Source organism: Giraffa tippelskirchi, chromosome 10 (genome assembly GCF_054371585.1).
Source record: "Giraffa tippelskirchi isolate mGirTip1 chromosome 10, T2T-mGirTip1v1.2.pri, whole genome shotgun sequence".
Classification (NCBI taxonomy): domain Eukaryota; kingdom Metazoa; phylum Chordata; class Mammalia; order Artiodactyla; family Giraffidae; genus Giraffa; species Giraffa tippelskirchi.
This window is the reverse complement of record NC_137284.1, coordinates 28,406,019-28,416,055: the sequence shown is the minus strand read 5'-3', so window position 1 is coordinate 28,416,055 and position 10,037 is coordinate 28,406,019. Positions and strand designations below refer to the sequence as shown.

At 45.6% G+C, this 10,037-nt stretch overlaps 1 pseudogene across 1 annotated transcript; it reads left to right on the top strand.

The window, feature by feature from the left end:
• The first annotated feature begins 7,729 nt into the window (after positions 1-7,729).
• On the top strand, positions 7,730-9,133 carry LOC145524718 (heterogeneous nuclear ribonucleoproteins A2/B1-like; annotated as a pseudogene). The gene is made up of 2 exons (XR_014067783.1): positions 7,730-8,472; positions 8,540-9,133. The product of XR_014067783.1 is annotated as a heterogeneous nuclear ribonucleoproteins A2/B1-like (transcript).
• Positions 9,134-10,037: the final 904 nt, after the last annotated feature.

Below are 10,037 nucleotides of genomic sequence, written 5' to 3'. Positions count from 1 at the left end.
TGCTTTTTAATATGCTGTCTAGGTTGGTCATAGCTTTTCTTCCAAGGAACAAGCATCTTTTAATTTCATGGCTGCAGTCACCATCTGCAGTGATTTTGGAGCCCCCAAAATAAAGTCTCTCACTGTTTCCATTGTTTCCCCATCTATTTGCATGAAGTGATGGCAAAGCATGAGTAAAAAGTGATGGCATTAAAGCATGAGTAACTATATATCAATCAATAGACAAGCTAGAAGAAATGGGAAAATCCTGAAATATATGATCTCCCAAGACTAAACCAGGAAGAAATAGAAAACACGAACAGGCCAGTTACCAGTACTGAAATTTAACCAGTAATTTAAAACTCCCAACAAACAGAAGTCCAGGATCAGATGGCTCCACAGGTGAATTCTGATGGACATTTAGAGTTAATACTGACCCTACTGAAACCATTCCACAAAAACTGCAAGAGGAAGGAACACTTCTGAACTCATTCTGAGGCCAGCATCACCCTGTGGCCAAAACCAGACAAATCCAGAAACAAGAAAGTTTCAGGCCCGTAACACTGATGAACATAGATGCAAACTCCTCAATGAATTACCAAGGAAATCCAGGAACTCATTAAACGGACCACACATCATGATCAAGTGAGGTTTATCCTAGGGATGGAAGGATGGCTCAGGAGCCACCTATCAGTGTGATACAACACAGTAACAAATCAAATAAAAGCGATATTACCATCTCAGAATATTGAGAGAAAGCTTTTGACAAAGGTCAACAGCCATTTATGATAAAACTTGAAAGTGGGTATAGAGGAAATGTACCTCAGCATAAAGACCATGTACATAAGTGCACAGCTAACATCAGACTCACCAGTGAAAAGATGAAACATTTCTTCAAAGATCAGAAACAAGAATGTCCACACTTGCCACTTTTATTCCTAGTGACAGTAATCAAAAGAGTTTTAAAAGTCCTAGTGACAGTAATCAAAGAGAGAGCAATAAAAGGAATCTAAATTGGAAATTAAACTGTCACTGTTTCCAGGTGACATGATCCTCCACACAGAAAATCCCAAATGTGCCACTAGACAACTGCTAGAGCTCAATGAATTTGGAAAGTTTGCAGGATACAGAATTAATATACAGAAATTTGTTGCATTTCTGTACACTAACAAGCTATCAGAGAAATTAAGGAAACAATTCCATTTACAATCACATAAACAAGAAAAAAAACTAGGAATAAGCTTACCTAAAGTGGTTTAACACCTGTACTGAGAAGACTGTGAAGACACTGGTGAAAGACATTGAAGATACCACAACTGTATAGAAACATAGACCATGTTCTTGGACTGGAATAATCAATATTGTTAAGTTGACCATACTACCCAATGTAACCTGAAATTCAACGCAATCCCTATGAAATATCAATGGCAGTTTTGGCTGAGTGGAACAAGTAATTTTATGGAAACATAAGAGACCTTGAATAGCCACAACAACTTTAAATCTGGAGGTATCCCATTCCCTGACTTCAGACCGTACTACAAAGCTGATTGAAACATACAATGCTGGCCAAAAAAGGACACACAGATCAATGGAATAGGACAGATTCCAGAAAGAAACCCATGCACTTACGATCTACAAAGGAGGCAAGAATATACAATGGGGAAAGACTTCAATAACTGGAGAGAAAACTGGACAGACATGTAAAAGAATGGAATTAGAATATTCTATAACAACAAGTACAAAAATAAAATCAAAATGGATTACAGACCTAAACTTAAGATTAGAAACTACAAAATTCCTAAATAAAAACATAGGCAGAACATTTGACATAAATCATAGCAATATGTTTTGTATTTGTGTCCTAAGAGAAACAAAAGTAAAAAATAAACATATGGGACCTAATTAAACAAAAAGCTTTTGCACAGCAAAGAATAACAAGACAAAACAACCACCTGCTGAAAGGGAGAAAATATTTGCTAATAATATGACCAATAAGGGTTTAATATCCAAAGTACAATATCCAACAGCTCATACAACTCAGTATCAAATGAACAACCTGATTAACAAATTGGCAGAGGACCTGTTGTTGTTGTTTGGTAGCTAAGTCATGTCTGACTCTCTGCGATCCTATGAATTACAGCATGCTAGGCTTCCCTGTACTTTACTATCTCCCTGAGTTTGGTCAAACTTATGTCCATTAAGTCAGTGATGCCATCCAACCAACTCATCCACTGCTGTGTCCCTTGTCCTATTGCCCTCAATATTTCCCAGCATCAAGGGTCTTTTCCCATGAGTCTGCTCTTTGTATAAGGTGGCCAAAGTATTGGAGCTTCAGCATCAGTCCATCCAATGAATATTCAAGGTTGAGTTCCTTCAGGACTGACTGGTTTGATCTTGCTGTCAAAGGGACTCTCAAGAGTCTTCTGCAGCACCATAGCTGGAAAGCATCGATTCTCTAGCGCACAACCTTCCTTACGGTCCAGCTCTCATATCTATACATAACTTCTGGACAAACCATAGCTTTGACTATTTGGACCCTTGTCAGCAAAGTGATTTCTCTGATTTTTAATATGCTGTCTATGTTTGTCATTGCTTATCTGTTAAGGAGCAAGTGTCTTTCAATTTGTCTTTAAAGTGATTCAAAGCTGTACTCACTGTCCGCAGTGATTTTGGAGCCCAAGAAAATAAAGTCTGTCACTGATTCCATTTTTTCCCATGTATTGGCCCTTGGAACCTCAAGACCTGGGGTTCTGTTACTGACAGATACCCTCAGGAAATGCCCTGTGGCCAGCACTGGAGATAAATTCCAAAAACAGCTAACATTCAGGAAGCCAACAGCCAAAGGTAAACTGTCATCACAGCCATTAGAAAAAAAAAAAAGAAGGAATAATCACACTCATATCTCTCCCACCAAACAAGATGCACAGCATCCCTAATTGCTAGAGGAATGCCAATCAAAAGGACAATTAGAAATCAGATTGCAACACTCACAGTGGCCAGTGGCACAAGTCTACAGGCAATAAATACGGAAGAGCGTCTGGAGGGAAAAAAATCCTACTAGGCTGTTGGTGGGAATAGACATTGGCAGCAGCCAGGAGAATGGACAACCTCTGAATGCCTGAAAAAGCTATCAAGTCCAGAGTGCCTAGTAGCTGACATTACTTTGGTATATATCATGAGAACACCATCTATCAAAAGGTACATGCACCCCAACAAACTCCAGCACTGCGTCCTTCCCGTAGCCAAGACACGCAGCCAGCAAAATCCCCAATGAGAAATTAAAGCTTAAATGAGATGTGGTACATATATCTGGTAAACTATTTCTCACTCATAAAAAACAGACACTCACATTAGGGGATTATAACACTGGGAGACACAGGGATGGACCTTGAAGGATCACAGGCAAAGGGAAGTCAGTCAGACAGAGGAAGATCCTGATATAAGAGATCTCATCTAGGCTGAATGAGAACAAACATACAAGTCAACAAATTGACATCCTAAGAAAGAGACATGAAGAATTCAAAGTCAGACAAAGAGTTTCAGAAATAAGTAATTAAAGTGAAGGGCCTGGAATGGATTAGGGGTAAGTACCTAAAGTGATACACCTGTACCTGTAAAAAATCATCCACGTGGATCATCCTCTTCCTTCCCTCCATCCACATAGACACAGAAATCTGTAGCTCTAAGAGATAATCCACAAAAATTATCTCCTATCTTCCTGCTTTCTATTCACAGAAGAGTGTATCTGAGGTAGAAAAAGCACAGAGACCGGATGCTCACCACTCTGCTTAACCTATTAAGGAAAAAGGCCCCCCAAACCATAGAGATACCTATAGATGACTTAATACCTGAATCAAGCAACTGTTCAGTGACAGTAATCACAGTCTGGCAAATGGACTATGCTGCAGGGAGTGTTGGCAAGACATTAAACAAAAGGGAAGGAAAGCAGTGCCTACTGTATTATGTCTGACCTCCCTGACTTGGGATGCTGTCCCATCCTGGAGGCTGAGGAGGCCTGGGTCCCACTGCTAAACTGGGGTGGAGTTGACACAGCCTGGCAGGGTGCCCTGCTCTGAACATTTTTTAAAAGTCCACCATATTCAACGTCTGGCTGGCACAAGAGTTCCATGTGGCATCAAGGCCCCGAGGAATTTCAAGGCACAATTCAGCTAGCTTCAACCTCTCCTGGTGCTGGGGACCCCAGCTCAAACCTCCTTCCTGAGAGTGCAGCCTCCTAGCACCTAAGCACCCTCAGCAGTGTCCTGTAATCTGAATGGGCTTTTGTGAGATGTTATTAGGGAGAAAAAGTAGTGAGACTCAAGCTCTTTCCTATTTGCTCAGGCACATTCCAATCTATTTCACAGCCCAGGAAGCCAACTTGCCCTAAGGCTCTGCTTGCCCCCAGGAAGCAAATGTGGGCATGAAGCCGTGCTTCCGCCTTGTGGACATTTTATGTAACTACAACATGATCGCCTTTGCTCACAGGCACCTCAGTTCACAGGGCCTGGGGTTCCCTTAATGACAGCTGCCCTCAGAAAATTGTCTGTGGCCAACACCTGAGAAATAAATTCCAAACACAGCCGACATTCAGAAAGCCAACTACCAAAATTGTCCTCACCCCCTTTCAGTAGAAAAAAAACAAAAACAAAAAAACAGGCATGCACCCAACCTCCCCAACCAAGCAAGACTCTCAGCATCCGTAATTGGTGCAGGAATGCCAATCAAAAGGACCATGGGAAATCAAGTCGCAACACTCACAATGGACAATATCACAGGTCTACAATTAACAAATGTGAAAGAGAGTCTGGAGGAAAAAGAATCCCCCTAGGGTGTTGGTGGAAATACACATTGGCAGCAAGCAGTAGAATGGACTGTGTCAGAATGCCTGAAGAAAACTATCAAGTTGGGCTAAATCTAGGATCTGACATTCTTGTACCTTGGCCTATATCTTGAGAAACCATCGATCAAAAGGCACATGCACCCCAACAAATCTCCAGCACTGCTTCCTTCCATAGCCAAGACACCCAGCCTGCAAAATCCCCAACGAGAGATTAAAGCTTAAAGAAGATGTGGTACGTATATCTGGTAAACTACTTACTCATAAAAAAGAGACACTGAAAATAGGGAATTATAACACTGGGAGACACAGGGATGGACCTTAAAGGATCCTAGGCAAGGGGAAGGCAGTCGGAGAGAGGAAGATCCTGGTATAAGAGGTGTCCTCTAGGCCAAATGAGACAGACATACAAGTCAACAAACTGACATCCAAGAAAGAGACTGAGAATTCAAAGTCAAACAAATGGTTTTGGGGAAAAGATAAATAACTCAAGTGAAGGGCCTAGAGCAAATTAGGGGGTAAGTACCTAAAGCGACAACATCTGTACCTGCAATAAATCGTCCACATGGATTATCCTCCTCCTTCTTTCCCTTCATCCACATAGACACAGAAATTTGTAGCTCTAAGAGATAATCCACAAAAATTATCTCCTATCTTCCTGCTTTCTATTCACACAAAGGTGTATCTGAGTTCGAAAAGGCACAAGGACCTGATGCTTACCACTCAGCTCGACCTTCTAAGGCAAAAAGTCCCCCAAATCCACAGAGACACCCCTATCTTAGATGACTTCTGAATCAAGCACTGTTCAGTGACAATAATCACAGCATGGCAAATAGACTATGCTGCAGGAAGTATTGGCAAGATGCTAAACAAAAGAGAAGGAAAGCAGTGTCTACTGTGTTAAATCTGACTCCCCGGCTTGGGATGCTTTCCCATCCCTGGAGGCTGAGGAGGCTTGGGTCCCACCGCTGACCTGGGGTGGGGTCCACACAGCCTGGCAGGGTGTCCTTCGCTGAACACTTTAAAGGTCTGCCGTGTTCAACGACTGGCTGGGACAAGAGTCCCTTGAGGCATCAAGGCCCAGGGGAATTTCAAGGCCCAGGGGAATTTCAAGGCAAAATTCAGCTAGCCTCAACCTCTCCTGGTGCTGGGGGTCCTCGCACAAGCCTCCTTCTTGAGAGTGCAGCCTCCTACCACCTAAGCACCGTCAGCTGCGTACTGTGGACCCTGGAGGGATTAGTCTGGATGGGCTGTTTGTGAGATGCTTTAGGGGGAACAAGTAGTGAGACTCAAGCCCTTTCCTGTTTGCTCAGGCAGGTTCCACTCTGTTTCCCAGCCCAGGAAGCGAACTTGCCCTCAGATTCTGCTTGCCCCACGCCCCCCAGCCCGGGGAAGCAAAGGTGGGCATGAAAAGTGCTGCCGCCTTGTGGACATTGTCTGTAACAACAACATGACCGTCCTTGCTCACAGGCACCTCAATTCACAACCTGGTGTGCCCTTAATGCCAGCTGCCCTCAGGAAATGTCCTGTGACCGGCACCTGAGAAATAAATTCCAAAAACATCCTATGTTCAAGAAGACAACTGCTGAAGGTAAACTGTCCTCACACCCTTTAAGCGGGAATTAAAAAAAGAAAAAACAGACCCACCCAAACCTCTGCCACCAAGCAATATGCTCTGCATCCCTAATTGCTGCAGGAATGCCAATCAAAAGGACAATGGGAAATCAAATTGTAACACAATGGCGAATGTGCCAAGTCTACAAGCAATAAATGTAGAAGATAGTCTGGAGGAAGAAGAATCACCCTGGGCTTTTGGTGGGAACACATCTTGGCATCACCCACTAGAATGGAAATTCTCTGAATGAGTGGAAAAAGAAACTCTCAAGACCAAGACAGGCTTAGCCTAGGATCTGACATGAGCACCGTGGCCTATATCCTGAGAATACCATCTTTTTCAGTCTTAGGACTCTGAATGAAGAAAGTATGTTGCCTTTACTGATTAGAGAAAGATTGTATTTTAAGTTCTAAAAAAAATGGTCAGAGAATTTATTGAGGAATACATTTCTTTAAGCAAAAGAGCAAACCAGTGTAACAGAGCAATGGCTTGCCTGGTGGCTCAGATGGTAAAGAATCCACCTGCAATGCAGGAGAACTGGGTTTGATCCTTGGGCTGGGAAGATCCCCTGGAGGAGGGCATGGCAACCCACTCCAGTATTCTTGCCTGTAGAATCCCATGGACAGAGGATCCTGGAGGGCTCCGGTCTGTGGGATCGTGAAGAGTCGAACACGACAGAGAGACTAATCACAGCAGTTGTCACAGGAGAAAGGATTTTTCACATCTTTGATTTAAAAGAATTTCCTACATATATATAGTAAAAATATTTTGTGAGATGCATTTACAAATATAATCACATTTGTTCCTGTCAATAACCCTGAGTGGGACTTGTTAATGTCATCATCTGTTTCTATCCAAGGATGTTGATGAACAACAAGGTTAAGAAAACTGACCAAGGTTCGAGAATCCGGGAGAGGCTGCAAGGCGCTCAAGTACATGGACGGAGGGCAAATCGACGGCCGGCAGATCACGGCCACAGCCGTGCTGGCCTCCTGGCCCCAGCCACTGCCCAGGCGACTGAGCCCTCCCCAGAGAATGCTGCCACCGCCTCCCACGTGGCGCAGGCTGAGGAGGAGCAGGTCGCGTTCCCCTTGGGGCAGGTACCCCGAGCGCCGGCGACCCCGCTCCCCCCGCCACCCCCGCCACTGGAGCGGCTCCAGCTACTGCCGAAGGAAGATGGAAAAGTACTCAGGATTGATTCAAGAGCGGCAGGAGCTGAGAGGCCATGGCAGCATCGCTGGGTCACGGTGGAAGTGCTCCTAGAGCTATAGGAAATCTGACTGAAGCAACCCAGTCTGATGGAGAAAACTGAGAAATCAGTTGCTTTGAAGAGGCAAAAGAGAGAAGCTGAACAAATTAATAAACTCGTTATTGGTGTTTTGAACTTTGAAACCACAGAAGAAAGCCTGAGGAACGGTTACCAGCAGTGTGGAGAACTTACAGACTGTGTGGTCCTGAGGGATCCTTCCAGCCAAAGATCAAGACAGTGCAGTTTTGTCACCTTTTCATCCATGACTGAGGTGGATGAAATGTCCACTGGACCCCATTCCATTGACGGCAGAGTGCTTGAACCTAAACATGTGTCCCAAGAGCAGCATCTGGACAGCGGGGTGTCCTTTGGACAGTGAAGAAGCTGTTTGTTGGTATTCAACAAGATTCTGAGGAACATCATCTTAGAGATTACTTTGAGAAATATGGAAAAATGGTACCGTTGAGATCATTACTGATAGGCAGTCTGGCAAGAAAAGAGGCTTTGGATTTGTGACTTTTGATGACCTTGATTCTGCGGACAAGACTGCGTTGCCGAAAAACCATACCATCAGTGGTCATCATGCAGAAGTCGCAAAGGCTTTGTTAACATGGGAAATGCAGCAAGTCCAAGGTTCTAGATGTGGAGGAGGAGGCCCCTTTGGTTTGGGGGTTTATCCTGGTGGTGGTAGCGATTTAGGACTAGCATCAGGATGAGAAAGTAACTTCTGGGGAGGATCTGATGCATATGGAAATGGTCCTAGATTTAGCAGTGCTTATCATGGGGCTGGAGAAGGGAGAGACAGAGAGTCTGTCTGATAGTGAAAGTCCCACATCTGGCAACCATTATTGGGGCTGCAGAGGTGGTCATGGCAACTATGGAGGAGGAAATTGTAGAAGTGGAATTAACAATGACTTTGGAAATTATCAGCAGCAATCTAATTACTGTGGATGAGGAATGGAAACTTTGGTAGCAGGAACTTGAGGGCTCAATATGGTTAAAGAAACTCTGGTCCAGGAGGCAGTGGGGGATGTGGGGGTTGAGAGGGCGAAGCCGAAACTGAGCTTCTTCCTGTTTGCCCCGGGCTTCACTGTCTAAATAGCAGAGGATGAGAGCCCAGAGGTAACTGGGCAGCTTCAGGTTATGAATAAACATGCAGTGATGTGGCTGAAGACACCAGAGCAGGTGCATAGAGCCATTTGTGAATGAATTGAATTATTTAAGAACATTGCCTTCCTGCAGAGGAAAAACTGTATGGGAAAGAGGCGGGGCTAAGATGGCGGAGGAATAGGACGGGGAGACCACTCTCTCCTCCACAAATTTATCAAAAGAACATCTGAACGCTGACCAAACTTCACAAAACTACTTCTGAAGGCTGGCTGAGGACGTCAGGCTTCCACAAAAACTGCGCATTATCTTCAAAAGAGGTAGGAGAAATTATAAAAGATAAAAAGAGAGACAAAAGAGTTAGGGACGGAGACCCGTCCCGGGGAGGGAGTCGTAAAAGAGGAGGAATTTCCAAGCACCAGGAAACCCTCTCACCGGCGGGTGTGGGGGAGGATTTTTTATCTCGGAGGGCAACGTAACTGGGAGGAAAAAATAAATAAAATCCACAGATTACGTGCCTAAAGCAACTCCCAGCAAAGAACCCCAGACGCTCGCATCATCCGCCACCAGCAAGTGGGGGCTGAACGGAGAGGAGCGGGCGGCATTGCCTAGGGTAAGGACCGGGCCCGAGTGCCCCGAGGGCAATCTGAGGGAGCTAACGTGAGATAGTAACCTAAACTGTGGGACAGCCAGAGAGAGAGAACTATCCCGCGAAAAGCCCAACTCTAAGGCACTGCCGGCCCGCTCACAGAACAAAGGACTGAGCGATAACAGAGGAGAGCTAGCCGGCTGCGGACCGCCCCATCCCCCGCCGGACACAGCGGGCAGGCGGGGCCCGCCAGAGCCGGAAAGGGGCAAACTCGGCTCCAGAGAGGGCACCCCCTACCAAACTGCAAACAGGCTCCCAGTTTCTAAGAAAAGACTGCCTGAGATCCCGGAGGGTCGACAGCCGCCGGGAGGGTCGCAGCCAGAGACCAGCTCCCCAGAACCGACACAAAGCACACCGGAGCCGGGCGCGCCCGTAAACCGAGGCGGGGACCAGGGAGGTGATAAGCCGCACCGCCCCAACAGGGGAGAGCGCCCTCGCCAAACTCCTGGCCGCCTGGGCAGCTCCGACCGGGAACGGCACAAGCCGCGGGCGAAACCGAGTCTGCGCCTTTGTGGAGTAACCGGGAGCCTGAACCTGAGCGGCTTAGACCTGGGAAGTGCACGCAGCTCAGGGCCCGCTCCCCGGCCAAGTAACCTGAAGC